We start from the raw sequence: 16576 nt of genomic DNA on the forward strand, positions 1-16576 counted from the left end.
TGGAGATTACATTTCTTTTCCTCCAGACGTAAAGAGTGCCCCCTTGTCCTTTGTGATGACCTCAGGGTGAATAACTCTACACTGAGTTCACCATATGAACCACTGTTGTATTTATACATGTTGACCACATCCCCCTTAATCTCCTCTTTTCAAGAGAGAATAAATTCAGTTCTTCTAATATTTCCACATAGCTGAGCTCCTCCATGTCTCTTATCAGTTTGGTTGCCCTTCTCTGCACTTTCTCCAGTTCCCCAGTGTTCTTTTTGTGAATTGGTGCCCAAAACTAAACTTCATATTCCAGATGAGGTATTACTAATGATTTGTAAAGGGGTAAAATTATGTCTCACTCTCTGGAGTCTATAGCTCTTTTAATATAAGAGAGGATTTTGCTCGCTTTAGAAACCTCAGCTTGGCATTGTATGCCATTATTAACCATTAGGGGACTGCCCGCAGTACATATACTGCTACAAGGCGGCTCCTGTACGCAGGATCATGTATATAAATGTGATCCTGCATTCCAGGGTAGGGGGCGCGCGAGGCGCGGCCGTGGGTGTCAATCACCAGGTCTCAGCTGGTGATTACCCGCCAGAGCCCAGCAATTGCCGGCAAACACAGACGGGGAGGACGGCTGCATAGTTTTCAATGGAGCTCTGCTCCCTGTCAGCTTTCAGCACACTGTTCCAGGATCGCCGGACACAGCCTTCCGGAACAGTGTGTAACAGAGAGGTACACACCCCCGCCCCCTAGTAAAACACTCCCCTCACACAGTTAACCCTCTGATTGTCTCCAAAAGTTAACCCCTTCCTCCCCAGTGCCATTATTACAGTGTTTTTTTTTTTCACTGATCACTGTATTGGTGTCACTGGGTATGTCAGTGACTCCAAGTCAGTTCCCCCCCAGTGTCAGAATGTCCACCGCAGTCGCTGATCGCCACTATAAGTCGCTGATCGACGCTATTATTAGTATTAAAAAAAAAATCCAGTATCTATACCGCCATTTGTAAACGCTATATCTTTCACGTAACCAATTAATTTACACGTATTGGGATTTTTTTTAGCAAAGACATGTCGCAGAATACATTTTGGCCAAAATTTATGATGAAATTTGATTTTTACATTTTTTTACTGGACATGTTTTATAGCAAAAAGTCCAAAATATAGTTTTTTTTCTCAAAATTGTCAGTCTTTTTTTTATAGCGCAAAAAATAAAAACGCACAGGCGATCAAATACCACCAAAAGAAAGCCCAATTCATGGGGAAAAAAAGGATGTAAATTTCATTTTACTGCAGCGTTGCATGCCGCACAATTGTTAGTTAAAGTAACGCAGCGCCGTAACACAAACCGCTTATGCAACCACTTCCTGACCGCCCTATAGCAGAAATACTGCTATACGTATATATATGTGATTCGCATTCTCGTGGTTTTCCCGCCCCTCCCAAATAGCATCAGATTGCCCGTCAGTACACCAGTCATCATATTTAACCCCTTGATTGCCAGGAAGATGCTCATACACAATAAACCTCCATTGCTAGTATAGTGTCTGAACGGATCAATACCTTTGATCAAATCAGCGCTACAGCGTGTTCCAAATTATTATGCAATTCTATTTAAGTGTCACAAAGATTAAATATTTTGTTTTTCAGTGTAACTCATGGATGGCATTGTGTGTCAGGGCTCTTTTGATCACTGAAAACAATCTCGGACACCTGTGATAATTAGATTGGCAGGTGAGCCCAATTTAAGGAAAAACTACAAAAGGACGGTGTTCCACATTATTAAGCAGAGCACCATTTTCAAGCGATATGGGGAACAAAAAGGATCTCTCTGCTGCTGAAAAGAGTGAAATAGTTAAATGCCTTGGACAAGGTATGAAAACATTAGATATTTCACAAAAACTTAAGCGTGATCATCGCACTATTAGGAGATTTGTGGCTGATTCAGAGCACAGATGGGTTCGTGCAGATAAAGGCACATTGAGGAAGATTTCTGCCAGATCCATGCATCGGATCAAGAGAGCAACTGCTAAAATACCATTACATAGCAGCAAACAGATATTAGAAGCTGCTGGTGCCTCTGGAGTCCCACGGACATCAAGGTGTAGAGTCCTCCAGAGTCTTGCAACTGTGTATAAACCTTCTATTCGGCCACCAATAACCAATGCTCACAAGCAGAAACGGCTGCATTGGGCAGAAAAATACATGAAGACTAATTTTCAAACAGTCCTGTTCACTGATGAGTGCCGTGCAACCCTGGATGGTCCAGATGGATGGAGTAGTGGATGATTGGTGTGCGGCCACCCTGTTCCAACAAGGCTGCAACGTCAGCAAGGCGGTGGTGGAGTCATGTTTTGGGCCAGAATCATGGGAACAGAGCTTTAGGGGCCCCGAAGGTGTAAAGATGACCTCTGCAAAGTATGTGGAGTTTATGACTGACCACTTTCTTTCCTGGTACAGAAGGAAGAACTATGCTTTCCGTAATAAAATCATCTGCATGCATGACAATGCACCATCTCATGCTGCGAATAATACCTCTGCTTCAATGGCTGTTATGGAGATAAACGGAGAGAAAGTCATGGTGTGGCCTCCATCCTCCCCTGACCTCAATCATATTGAGAACCTTTAGAGCATCCTCAAGCAAAAGATCTATGAGGGTGGGAGGCAGTTTACATCCAAACAGCAGCTCTGGGAGGCTATTCTGACATCTTGCAAACAAATTCAAGCAGAAACCGTCCAAAAACTCACAAGTTCAATGGATGCAAGACTTGTGAAGCTGCTATCAAATAAGGGGTCCTACGTTAAAATGTAACGTGACCTGTTAAAATGTTTAAAAAGTTAAAATGTTGTTAAAAGTTTGATTGAAATAGCTTTTGATTTCAGTAAATTTGCTGCAAACACAACAAATGACAATTTTCAGTTCTTTACAACCTATAAAGTGTTTTGAAACTTACTGTGCGTAATAATTTGGAACATCGCATTGTAAGTTTTTTATGTTTAAAAAAAATACTGTTATCATTAGGAGGTTTGTTCAATAAAATTTGAATTGTACTCTTGATAGTTGATACCATGAGAATTATGCTGACTGTTATTTACATCAATTATTTAGGTAAATGAGAAAAATATAATTTGCATAATAATTTGGAACACAGTGTATACCAGTGTTCACATTAGTATAGCATCCCCAAAAACGCAGCGTTAGCGGGATCAGCCTCGGCACCTCCCAGCACCTGCGTTTAGCCCCTACTCTTACCTCCCCTTCTCCCCCAGCAAGTGCAGTGTCAGTAGGTCACTGTCACTTGATACATTGCACACAAAACCGCAGTGTTCGCAGAATCAGACCTGATCTCTGTTAGCACTTGCCGGTAAATTTTGATGACTCTCATATGCAGCAGAGTGCCAGTACTAGTGCCGAGCTACCTTTTGGTGAACTAGCGGCCTAATACATGGATCATGATCAGGCCCTCCTAACCCTCTTGTATTGAACTGTATTGTTGCTGTATTGTCTTCCGTTATATTGTAAAGTGCTGAGCAAACTGTTGGCGCTATATAAATCCTGTATAATAATAATAATACCAGCAGTGCAGTATGACTTGGTAACGTGGTGAGTCCCATAAGTGCAGTACAAGCTGGTTCGGTGGCGAGCACAAGTAGTGTCCCACAACAACCAAGAATTCGCACACAGGCCCATAGAGCCCCTAGTATCCTTCCGGATGTGCTTGCAAATCCTGATTGGCTTGCAAATCCTGATTGGCAGCCCACAAATTCTGCAGCACCCATACTTCCCTCATTCACTGCCCAACCCGGAATTCAGGTGTAAATAGCAAATTTAACTCCTCCCCTTGATTTTTTGGAGCTGTTTTTGTCAGTTAAATTAGTGCAGCGCTGTATAGCAAAAAAATGGCGTAAATTGCAGTATCTATACCATAGTTTGTAGACACTATAACTTTCACAGAAAGCAATCAATATACACTTATTGGGATTTTTTTTACCAAAAACATGTAGAAGAATACATTTTGGTCTAAATTTATAACTAACTTTGAGTTTACTATATATTTTTTACAGCCGAAATTAAAAAATATCGTTTTTCTCCAAACGTTTTGGTCTTTTTTTGTTTATAGCGTGAAAAATAAAAAGCACACAGGTGATCAAATACCACAGTAAGAAAGCTCTATTTGTGTAAAAAAAGGACATAAATTTTGTTTGGGTGCAGCATTGCATGACCACGCAATTATCAGTTGAATTAGTGCAGTGCCGAGTAGTAAAAAAGAGGCCTGGTCATTAAGGGGGGTAAATCCTCTAGAGAGAAAGCGGTTAAGCTTATGATCTACCAGAATCCCCAGATCCTTCTCCACCATTGATTCCCCCAGTTGAACTCTCCCTAGTTTGTATGATGCATGCATATTCTTATCCCCCAAGTGCATAACTTTACATCTAACAATATTAAACCTCATTTGCCACATAGTTGCCCAATTAAACAGTGCATTGAGTTTGGCTTGTAAGTTGGAGACATCCTGTTTTCCACTGTCATCTACAAATACTGAAACTGTATTTTTAATCCAGACCCTATATCGTTTATAAATGTATTAAAAAGTGAACTTCCGGTTCCAACGCCGTGTGAGGATGGAGTGACCTGTCACTGCTCCCGGCCCCACCACCCTCTGCACTCTGATACCGCGCCAGATCACCAGTCACCCGGGCGGTTCTCGTATCACTCGTACCACTTTTTGGTGCGCTCCACTCCTCGATCGTCTCAGGGACCCCGGCGGGATCATGACCCTCCCAAGATGGCCGCTGCGATACAACAAACTTAGCATACGGACATCCCTATTCCACCATCTCTGCAGCAAGTGGAAGGCAGCGCTTTCTCGCAAACAAAGATTGCTCAGGCTGTAGCAAGCATACTCACTCCTTTAATCGCTGAAGCAGTAGACAAGGAGGTGTAACAAGGTATGGAACAGCTGCGACAGGAATTTCATAGCCAGATTCATAGGCTGGAGGAAGCAGAACAGTGCATTCTATCCATAGAAATGCAATTACATCAGGTAAATACTACTCTTAATACATTGGGCACCGTACCACAATCCATCCTTGACAATTTAGAGGATTTGGAGAATAGATCCCGCAGGAACAATCTGCGTTTTATTGGTCTACCAGAACGCTATAAACCATCCACCCTGATGGAACTCTGCAGCCACCATATTCCTGAGGCCTTAGGCCTACGCTATCCCTGTGTTGTGGAAAGGACTCATTGGGTAGGACCGCCACAAGATCCTGACCCAGATCACCAGCTGAAGCCCAGACCGATAATTGTCTGATATCTTAATTACGCTGATAAATACCTCATCTTGCAATACTACCGCAAGGGTGGGACATTTACCATGGACAACCACAAATTACTGCTTTTTGCTGACTACTCTGTGGAAGTGTCAAAACTACGCAAATATTTTGCCTCCATCTGCTCCCTACTTCACCAGCATGATCTACGATTCTCTTTGGCCTACCCAGCAGTGCTACGCCTACGTCACCCTGTGCTACTTTTACTTCTCCTGAGGCGGCTAAACAATACGTGGAATCTCTACAAGCAAGTGACTGGTCTTCTAATCATGCAATGGACACCATTGACACCCCACCTGTGGGTAATATCTCAGCCAAACATCTAAGCAGCCAAGTGAAGCACCCCTCTAAACGCGGACGCTATGCTGTCAGCTCCAAACACAGAGTACCTACCTGACAAGCCCATGATGGGTTGGCCTATCCATTGGAGAGTTTGTTATCCTCCGGCTACTACTGTGCCTAAAGTGCATTCTGTTGATGTTGTTCTCCTCTTTCCTTTCTGTTACTATACACGTCATGTTGTATGCATTTCTCAGTATACTATACTGTTTCTGTTACTATACACGTCATGTTGTATGCATTTCTCAGGGACTATACATCCCTATGGTTCTAAAGTATGTTCTGGGCCTGAGCACTATATTCAGTCCCCAGTATGGTTCGATATGTTCTCATGTCCTGTTGCATTGACTCTAAACTGGATTGCTGTCCTCCTTGAGCCCACGCTCTCAGCTTTAACCCGGGGTGGCCAGCTTCCTTATCCTAACGCTCCCTCTGCATCCCATTTGACATCTCCTCTGGCGCTCTATATGGCTCACCTATGTGAGTCCTTTATCACGCAGGGGTCAGGAAGCTGGACATTCTGTTTGTGGAGTATACCTCACATGGAAAAAAGTGAAGTCCTTAGACACTACTGGGTTTTCTAGGTTTTTATTTTCAATTAAATTTATTTTGCCTCTGTTCAGATATACATTCACCTCTTGTGATACTGTCTCTAATTTACTGTCGGACAGTGTACTATATCTATCATCTGCATAGAGGCAGGTACCAGGCCTGTAATTCTTCGGAGGGTTTCCCCCCAATTTTCTTTTCTTTCTCTTTTTTTTTCTCTCTCCCTTGTCTTAGGTGAGACCATCCCCTTTTTGTCTTTCATCTTTTTACCGGAGAGCTTTGCTTTGATATAATACACACTTGATAAAATCATATCCTATGTTTCTCAGTACAAACGGCACTCCTTGGACCAGTTTTGCTAGGCTAGCTCATTCCTCCGTAAAGCCCAACTAGATCTTGGCCTAAATAGATCCCCGGCGATGAAGCAGAAATGGCAGGAAGCTAAGAGAAATTTTGAGCTATGGGTCGAACAAAGGGAACGCATCAAAATATCCTGTCGCTCCTTACAATTTCATAAGTACGGCAATAAAGCTGTAAAGCTTTTGGCCAACCTTTGTCGAGGCCCCTATGCTCCTACCCATATTATGGCCCTCAAGGACCCTCAAGGAAATCTGATAACCTCATCACATGAAATATTCTCTTTATTAACAAATTTTTACCAACAGCTGTACTCTAAGGAACAGATTGATATGGATAAAGCGGAATCGCTTCTGCGATCTATTAATCTACCATGTCTTTCCCAATCACAGCTCGATGAGCTGAATGCACCCATTTCTTCGGAAGAAGTCTTGGCGACCGTTACTAATTCATCTAATGGTAAAGCCCCTGGCCCAGATGGTTAGTCATCTGAATTCTACAAACTATCCCGTGAATATATTCACCATACCCTCTTGCAAGTATACAGCAATATATCTCAGAGTGGTCCTTACCTTCCTACGGGCTCCACAGTGTTTATAAAGCTACTGGCCAAAAAGGGCAAAGACCCCACTCTCCCTGGCTTGTACCGCCCTATCTCGCTCATAAATGTGGATGCTAAACTCTTATCTAAAATAGTCGCATCCTGTCTGGCAAATATACTCCCTGGTCTCTTGCACCCCACGCAGACAGGGTTTGTCATAGGTAGATATAGCGGTTCTACATATTCACAAAGTCAATTTGGAGCTGGAACAAGCTAAACTCCATTCCGATAGCGATATGGCCATTCTGTCTCTTGATGCGGAAAAAGATTTCAATAATATCAATCTTTACTGGCTCTTCTTAGTCTTGAGGGAATTCAACTTTCAAGGCCCCGTTATGCACTTACTTCTCTCCATGTATTCCTCTCCCACGGCTAGGCTATTCACTCCAAGTACAGTTTCGGAATCTTTTCCTCTAAAAAGGGGAACGCGCAATGGCTGCCCCCTTTCCCCTCTCTTGTTCAACCTGGCCATTGAACCTCTTTCCAGACTGCTCAATTCTCACCCCATTCTTTCAGGCTTTACAATTGGCAGTGTAGCCATGAAAGCTGCCTTATTTGCGGATGACATTCTCATCTTTTCCTCTGCAGTATCCACTGATCTCCCTATTATTCAGGATTTATTCACTACCTTCCAACTCTGTTCAGGCCTACGCATTAACTTCACCAAAAGCTAAATTCTTCCACTAACCCCATATCATTCCAGTTCATGGATCACATCCTCCCCGCTTCAGATAGCCTCCCAACATATCACCTATTTAGGCATCCAGATAGGGAAGGATCCCTCATCTCTATACTGGCTCAACTTTCTCCCTATTTTTGAGAAGATTAACCGGGAATTGGATAAATGGTCTACTCTCCCCCTTTCACTTTTCGGCAGATTCCATCTGTTTAAAATGGTATCATATGCGAGACTCTTATACCCACTACAAATCCTGCCTTTATTGCTTAAACACAAAGATATTCAATCTCTGAATAAGTCATTGTCACGGATCCACCCACACGCCACACCTACAGCGACTAGCTAACCGAGGCGCGCACGTGCGGGAATAAAGGGGACTTAACTTTGAATATATAAAACCATATATAAGATCAGCCTATATAAGATCAGCCGTGATGTCCTTCCACAGCCCGCACTACCTTTTGGCCACCACCAGATGGAGACTCCACTCCAATCCAGCTGGTCAACCACACACTGGCAGATAAAAATCTTACATACAATCTGGTGCACTGATTAGAGTTGAGGACCAGCTTAGTAATTACCCACCCCTCTAGAGTCCCTCCAGCTACCCTACAGCTTGAACCCCAGTATTATTCACCCTTCCACTGTCCACACACCCCCCCCCCCACACCAGACACACCACAAAAGGTAGCCTGCCACCACCCAGCAGTTTATCCGCAGAACGGTCTGCTGGGACACCCCACACACACAGATCTCCGTCTGGCCGATCTGTTACCTTTTACAATCTGCACACAATCTGCCCACACACAGTGCAATTGCATACAGATTGGCAATGAGCTTGACCGAGCGTTTAAAGGCACTAAAATACAATACGATCTAATCTAATCCAATCTAATCTCTCCGAAGATATGAGCACGTGCTTAAATACACAGAAGTCACTAATTAATTTTAAGATTTAATTTCCCGAAAGTGGGCAGTGCATAAAATATGTACAAAATATAAAAAGTTACAGAAATACAAAAAATACAAGAAGACACACAAATGACTATTCACTAGAAAATAAAAAGGGAATAAAACAGAATAAAACTTTTACCAAGATCTATCCTGCGTCTGGAGCAAGTCAGAGCGTCAGCAATCTGTCAGTCAAATCGAACTGGCTCCATACGAATCACAAATGTCCCAATGCCGGGGTACTCCTTTTATGGGGATATGGACGTAGGCGGGACATTAGTCCTCGGCCAATTGACCATGGGGGGCTGCTCCTGTACCTGCCCACAGGATGTTCTGGGTGCTGACCTGCCCAAGTTCAATCGGACTAAGACCGGCTTGAAACACCAAGTCGGGGATTGGATTTCTGACACCAGCGCATCGGCACGATCGCGATAGTACCAAACACCATTCGACTGTCGCAATCCAGCACCACCTAACCATTTCCTGCATTTTCCTGGCCTTCTACCTGAGTCACAAATATGATTTTTAGGTGTCGATGTGGCACACAGAATGCCCTAACAGAAGGGAGCATGTTCATCTCTCTGCAACTAATATTTTAGCTTTTATGAGAGATGAAACATACCCCTTTTGATGTATGGATATACTTTTTAGCTCCCCCAGACAGATCGAGCCCCCTGCTGTCATGAAGCCAAAATGTCTCGAGCCACTTCCTTTAAACCGGTTTCACCAGAAGGTGACAACCTTATTAACACAAAGTTGTCACATCCCGGCAGCCGCTAATTGATGCCTCTGTGTCTGAGTACCTTTGACTGAATATACATCTTTAATGACAATGGAATGTCCCTACAGTTACGATTACATATTGCTACTGATCACATCTTATCTACTCAAATCTGTACATTTATGTCACATGCACGTTACAGTCATTACAAACTTTTTTGTGGCGTTCTAAATGATCCAGGATGGCACTACGCAAACTCTATCTGCTGAAATGTGACGGTGGAATGGGCTTCCCCAATATCTGCTTATATAACATGGCATCTCTTCTTTGCCATGGACTAGACTGGTTGTCGCATAAATCAATGTACTCCAACTACACGCTTGAGTCAGCTCTGGTTTACCCCCTTAATGTATTGGCGGTCCTACATACTCCTCTCAAAATGCTACACCCTAGACTGAAACATAAATCTCTAATTTGCGATATGCTGATAGCGCGGTGAGAAGTCTGCAAGCTGATGGGAGTCTCCTCTACTATCTCCAACCATCTTCCTATCCTAGGTAATCCTCAGTTCCCTTCTGGTATGGCTCATGAGGTCTTTGCCAAGTGGGTGACTAAGGGGCTGCATGTTGTCTCCTCCCTCTGGAACTCTAGATCCGGTACTGTTCGTCCTTTTATGGAAATATCTCAACGGTTCCATCTTCCCCAGCATCACCTGTTTTACTACATGCAGCTAGCCAACTTTTTACGGACACAATTGCGGGGAGGTAGGACAGTTCTTGCTCGTTCGCTGATAGATAATGCACTTAAACGCAACCAATACTCTATAACCTCATTATACTCACAGCTTTTAGATTGCCGCTTACCCTTATTATGTGACTCACTTTTCCAAGGCTGGTCTAAGGACATTCCAGAGTTGGATGACCTCTCCAGGATTTTGGGGGGCTATACCCTGATCCCCAAGATCATTTTTAATGAACAATGGAGAGAAACTCAATTCAAACTTATCCACAGAGCCTTCATTCCAGCATTGATGAGCGGACCATCCCCGACTCAAGCAGTATGTTCCTGATGCAGAACCCCTAGGCCTACCCTTTTCCACAGATTCTGGCTTTGCTCACCTATTCAAACCTACTGGATCACTATTGTAAACTATATTTATGGCATAACACACATACATATTCCATATGACCCACTATTGTGTCTCTTTAGTGCTTCGACACTCATGCCGACCGCCATAGCATAGACCGGCCCAAACCCTTCTCCCCCAGGTCCATTTATGTCTTCTATCTGCTTGGAGAGTGTTGCTAAGGGCCTGGATATCTCCTCACACACCCACCCTGTCCTCTGTTAAAAAAGATCTGAAATCACTTTTATACCTGGAAAAATTGGATACCCTGATCCAAAATTTTGGCCCCACCAAGCGTTTTTTCACACGTTGGAGGGCCTTTATCGAACATACGTTCTCTCAACGAGAAATAAATCAACTTATGGCTACATTCTAATACACCGCCTGGTATGCTAAATCCAACCTGGCCTATACCCTAGGACGCCTGAAGGTCTTGGACCCTACATCTCACATTGTGGGAAATGACCCCCCTCACCCTTGGAGACTTTCTCCTACACCCATAGGGCAAACGCAGTAGGATCTGTTGTCCCATGACCCTACCTCTATCCCTCAGGGAATATTATTCAGAATTTTTGATCCACCCTTGGGAATCCGTTTTCTGTAACTGTATTCTTACCCATGTGCAATCTCCTTTCTATGAATGTGAACTGATATGTGCCACACCGGGACAGAGTCAAGCTCTCCAGTTTTGGGCTTGATGCTCTCCCATATATATGTATATATTTATGTATATGATGTGTCTCAGCTATGAATGACAAGCTCTCCTCTACATATCTGTCTCGTGGAGAACATTCCATTTCAAATATTTGACTGAAATGCCATTCATTTGTTATTCTTGTCTCCTACCTGGTTCTTATGTATTGAGATCATGTATATTTTGTTCCTTTAGTTATCTTGTGAAAAGAAAACTTGAAAATCCAAATAAAAATAATGAAAAAAAAAAAAGTAATGGTTCCAACACTAAATCTTGGGGTACACCACTAACAACTCTAGACCATTCAGAGTATGAATCATGAACCACTACTCTCTGAATATGATCTTCTAGCTAGTTTTCTATCCATTTACAGTTGCAAGAAAAAGTATGTGAACCCCTTGGAATTACGTGGAGTTTTGCATGAATTGGGTATAAAATAAAAAAAGACTGTGTTCTTCTATTGTTGTGACTTAGATGACATTCAGAGCACATTTTATGCCCAATTCATGTTGCTTAAAATATTTTTTTCCAGCAAGAACTCATCTATGTGGTCTTTTATTAAACTCTCCAGTATCTTCCCAACTATAGAAGTTAACCACCTCCCGTCTGGTCATTGTATATAAACAGCTGGACGGTGGCAGTGCAGGGTCAGGTGGCCGTTTATAAATGCCCTCCCCGCCCCCTGCTTGTGTGTGCTCCCTGGGAGTGCACAGCACCGCGATCCGGTGCCCCTATTGGCCAATGAGTGATCACATGCAGAGTATTAAGCAAGATGTCACTTCTGACATCGTTGCTTACTACGTGTGAAATCTGTGAATGATCACAGAGGTCACATGGTACAAGGCTATTCACAACAGCCTTGTACCATGTGACAAGCTGTGAACAATCACAGCCCACACAGTAGTTCTCAATGGCTGCAAGAATGCAGCCAGAGAGAAAGAGAAATTATTGCTTTTACAGCTTTTACAGCCTTTATGGGTGTAAAAGCAATCAGTGTAAAAAAAAAAAAAAATCTTCATCACCCCCCACAGGTAGTACAGTGTCACCATGGTGACACTGTACTGCTAGGGTGACAGAATGTAAAAAAAAAACAAATAATATAAAAAATAAAATAAAAATGTAAAAAAAAAGTTTAAAAATGATAATTTTTGGTTATAAACTAATTTGGGTTATTTTTTTTTTTTTTACTAAAAAGATAATGGAATAAATATTTATTTGCAACATTTTATAAGAAAAACACTTTTTTTCAAAATTGTTGGACTTTTTCATTTACATAGCAAAAAAAATAAAAATCCCAGTGTTGAATAAATACCACCAAAATAAAGCTTTATCTGTCTCAAAAAAAATGCTAAGAAATTCATATGGTTACAGTGTTGCATGACCGCGCAATTGTCATTCAAAGTGTGCCAGCAGTGAAAGCTGAAAATTGGCCTGGACAGGAAGGGGGTAAAAGTGTCCGTAAGTGGTTAAACCAACAGGTCTATAATTACTTGATAAAGATTTTGATCCATTTTTAAATATAGGCACCACTCTGGCACCATCAAGTGGTACTATGCCAGTCATTAAAGAGTCCCTAAAAATTAGAAACAATGGCTTTGAAATGACACAGCTCAATTTTTTAAGGACCCGTGGGTATATGCCATCCAGTCCAGATCCTTTATTCACCTTTATTCTGTCTAAATATTTCTGGAGCATATAAATTGTGAGCCAATGTGGATCATCTGGGGCTGTGTCAATACCAAGCCCATTATGGACAAGAGCTCCCCCATGGTCCTTTGTATACACAGAACTGAAGAAGGTATTTAATAAATTTGCCTTCTCCTTCACCCACTCTAGATTACTTTATAAAGGGCCTACATGCTTGGACTGGACCTTTTTACTATTAATATATTTGAAGAATTTTTGGGGGGTTGTCCTGCTATCTTTTGCAATCTGTTGTTCGATTTCAGTTTTTGCGGCCTTGGCTTCCTTTTTACATATTCTTTGTAATGTTTAAATGATGATAGCATTCCTTCATTTTTATATGTAATACAAACTCTTTTCTTATTACTTATAGCTTTTTTAACTTTGGTCGTAAGCCACATAGGTTTGATTTTTAGCCTTTTAAACTTGTTGCCCATGGGAATATATTTTGCTGAGTGTTCACATACAGTCTTTTTGAAGAACCCCCATTTCTGTGTTGTGTTCATCAATGCCAATATTTCCTCCCAGTCTAAGTCTTGGAGAGCAGCTTTTAGCTCTCTTAAAGTTGAGCATTTTTATTTTTCCCGTGTGATTGTTGTTTACACTGCTACCCAGATGTTGTCCAGATTTTATATGGACATTAGTAATAAGCTCTGCATGGTTTGGCATTACCAGGTCCAGCAGATCATCATTCCTCATTGGCGCCTCTATGAACTGTACCATAAAATTGTCCTGTAGTAAGTTTATAAATGTTTACCCTTTAACTCTTCCTGCAGTGCCATTATTCCACTCAATTTCTGGGTAGTTAAAATCCCCCATTATTATCACTGTGCTAGCCCTTGTAGCCCTTTCCAACTGTGCAAGGAGCTGAGTCTCCACCTCCTTATTAACAACGGGTGGCCTATAACAAACTCCAACGATTATTAGTACACACCCCCATGTGCAGTTCCAACCATAATGCTTCAGCTTCATCACACTTTCCATCAACTAGGTCCTCTTTCACACTCACTCTGAGATCACTTCTCACATAGAGACAGACACCACCACCTTTCCTTTTTACTCTGTCTCTTCGAAAAAGAACATAGGCAGGAATATTAATGGCCCAGTCATGTGAAGAATGAAGCCAAGATTCAGCAATACCAATTAAATCGCTGATTATGCTTGCTGATCTGGACATGCAGATATGCATCTGACAAATCGATTGAAATCAGCCAATCCTCTGGTTGAACTACTAATATAATTGTGTATGCTGACTCCATCTTGGATCTTTTTGGGTCGATGAACTGGTTTAAGGATCTCAAGTCTAACACTAGTCTGAGCTCCCTGGAGGCCTTGGGTACCAAGAAAAAAGGGGAATACGCCCTTTTCCCCTGTTGTCCTGGTGCAACCGGTATATAACCGGCTTCCACAATAACTCTGTCACATTTTCCCGGAAGGCATCTCGTATCCATGTTTCACTGTCTTCTGAACCCAACGGTCCCCAGTCCTTACCATCCATACCCTCCAGAATGACGCCAGCCTGGCTCCCACCTGGAGGGGCCGGACGGACCGACCATCAAAAACATTTTTCGGTCCTCTTCGCAGCCTTACCTGCTCTGGACTTCTGGACTTTCCATTGAGGCCTAGCATATTCCCTACCTGGTCTGTATGATCTGGCTTCTCGGGCTCTTCTGAACTCACAATTGCCCTTAGCCGAAGGGTTGCAGGCTCTTCCTTGACGTCTGAGGTAACAGGCCTGATTTGCCCAATGTAACCCGCCTAATAGCTTCCTCAAGGGTTTTCCAAAACAACATTTTGCCGTTGTATTGGATGTTACACAGGGCCTGTTTTGAAGCTCCGTCCGAGGTCCAATGCCACAACCATAGAGCCCTTTTCGTCATCAGTGAATGTGCCATAAGTCTTGCTAACAACTTCACCAGATCTATGGAAGACTCCGCCAAGAAGGTTGCTGTCAGGTTGAGCTCTTTGAGGGTCGATATGATCTTTGCTGCCTCGATCCCTGAATCTAATGCCATCTCCACATTTGAGGCCCAGACCTTTAAGGCCCTTCAGATGGATTTTAGGGCAATTGCCGGCCAACAGGCTGCTCCTGCAACCGAATAGATCCTTTAAAGGTCGGTATCTGCCCATTTATCCATTGGATCTCTGAAGGTGGTTGAGTCCTCCAAGGGGAGGGAAACACTCCTTGTGAGGCACTGTAGAGCCACGTCCATTCCTGGCGCTGTCTCCCACAAAGCGGCATCAGTAGACCATTAAATGGATACAATTTTGCAAACCGATTCTAGATTCTGACTCTCCTCTCTGGTTTTTCCCATTCATCCTCAAATAACTTGCGGATTTCCTCAAAGGGAAGGAGGCCCCTTGTCTTTTGAGGTTAGGAAAAAATCTCTTCACCTTCTCCGGAGGCTGAGAATCCTGACTCCAGTCTTTACGGCTGTAATATATGAATTTATTAGACTGAAATCGAATAAGTGATCGAGCAAGTCCTCTGACTCAGAAGAAGACCCTGAAGAAATTTCCTGCACTGGAGGTTTTTGATCTTTGTCCTGTGGACTCTTGAATTTAGGTTCACGTTCTGAACTTCTTGCATTGGAGACTACATGCATGCTTTTAATTACTGCCCCATGTATATAATCCTATACGCTACTGGCCTCCGCTTCCTGTCTGTGGCCACATCTCTCATACATTCGGTGCACAACAGTTTCCCGAGAGCAGATGAGGCTGCACAGGCCCAAAATAGGCTATCTGAGGGCCGGCTTGTCTGCCTTGGTTCCGTTACTGGAGTTCTACAGTAGCTTGGCATGACTGGTGAGTGAATCTTGCTTTTGGAATGAGAGTCGAATCACGGAGATATTGACCGATGGCGGGACTTCTCTTTCCGTGAGTGTTCCTAAAAAGGGCTCCTGCTCCTAAAATAATGGGCATCACATTAGTTTCGTGAGCAGCACTCTTTTCCCCATAGTCCCTCAAAGCCCTTCCTATCGTTCCACAGATCTTTGTGCCTTCTGTGGCTGTTGTGAGCTCATGACTGGGGAAGGAAACAATAAAAAGGGTTCAAATCAAATGCCGAGTATGATTAAGCCCCTTTCCAATTCCACCCCTCCCTTTGCACCTTTGCCTTTTTTTTTTTTTGCTCTGTCCCTTTATGTCCTTTATCTTACCTGTCAGCAATTCACAAGGTAGGGAGAGAGGACTCCAGACAGAACCTGTAGAGCAAAAATGCAGAGGTGAGCAAGAAAAAAGAGTGCCTGAGGACTCTTTCAGCAGCCCAGTCTGTGTTCATACTGCTGTGAACCGGAATGTCAGCTGTGGCAATCAGCACCACCGCCAAGACTTCCAGCCTTTAACTGTGCAGTTGCTAGGTGACCAGCAGGATGCTCTGACCGTGCCCTACCCCCTGTGACATCAGCGTCGGTGCCAGAAGCTGGAGAAGCGGGTGTTGGGGCTCAAAAGTGATCTGCTGAAGAAGGAAGGAATGATACAGTGTAAGTCTTGTGCCCCATATGCAAACCACAGCCTTAAAATGCCATTTAAGCACCATATGCC

General features: G+C 43.1%; 1 pseudogene; it reads right to left on the reverse strand.

Moving 5' to 3' along the window:
• Positions 1–14585: 14585 nt before the first annotated feature.
• LOC149458672 (uncharacterized) lies at positions 14586–16056 on the reverse strand (annotated as a pseudogene).
• Positions 16057–16576: the final 520 nt, after the last annotated feature.

This window comes from Staurois parvus, unplaced genomic scaffold (genome assembly GCF_062004578.1).
Source record: "Staurois parvus isolate SC_StPar_1 unplaced genomic scaffold, SC_StPar_1.0 ptg000282l, whole genome shotgun sequence".
In the NCBI taxonomy this organism is placed as follows: Eukaryota; Metazoa; Chordata; class Amphibia; order Anura; family Ranidae; genus Staurois; species Staurois parvus.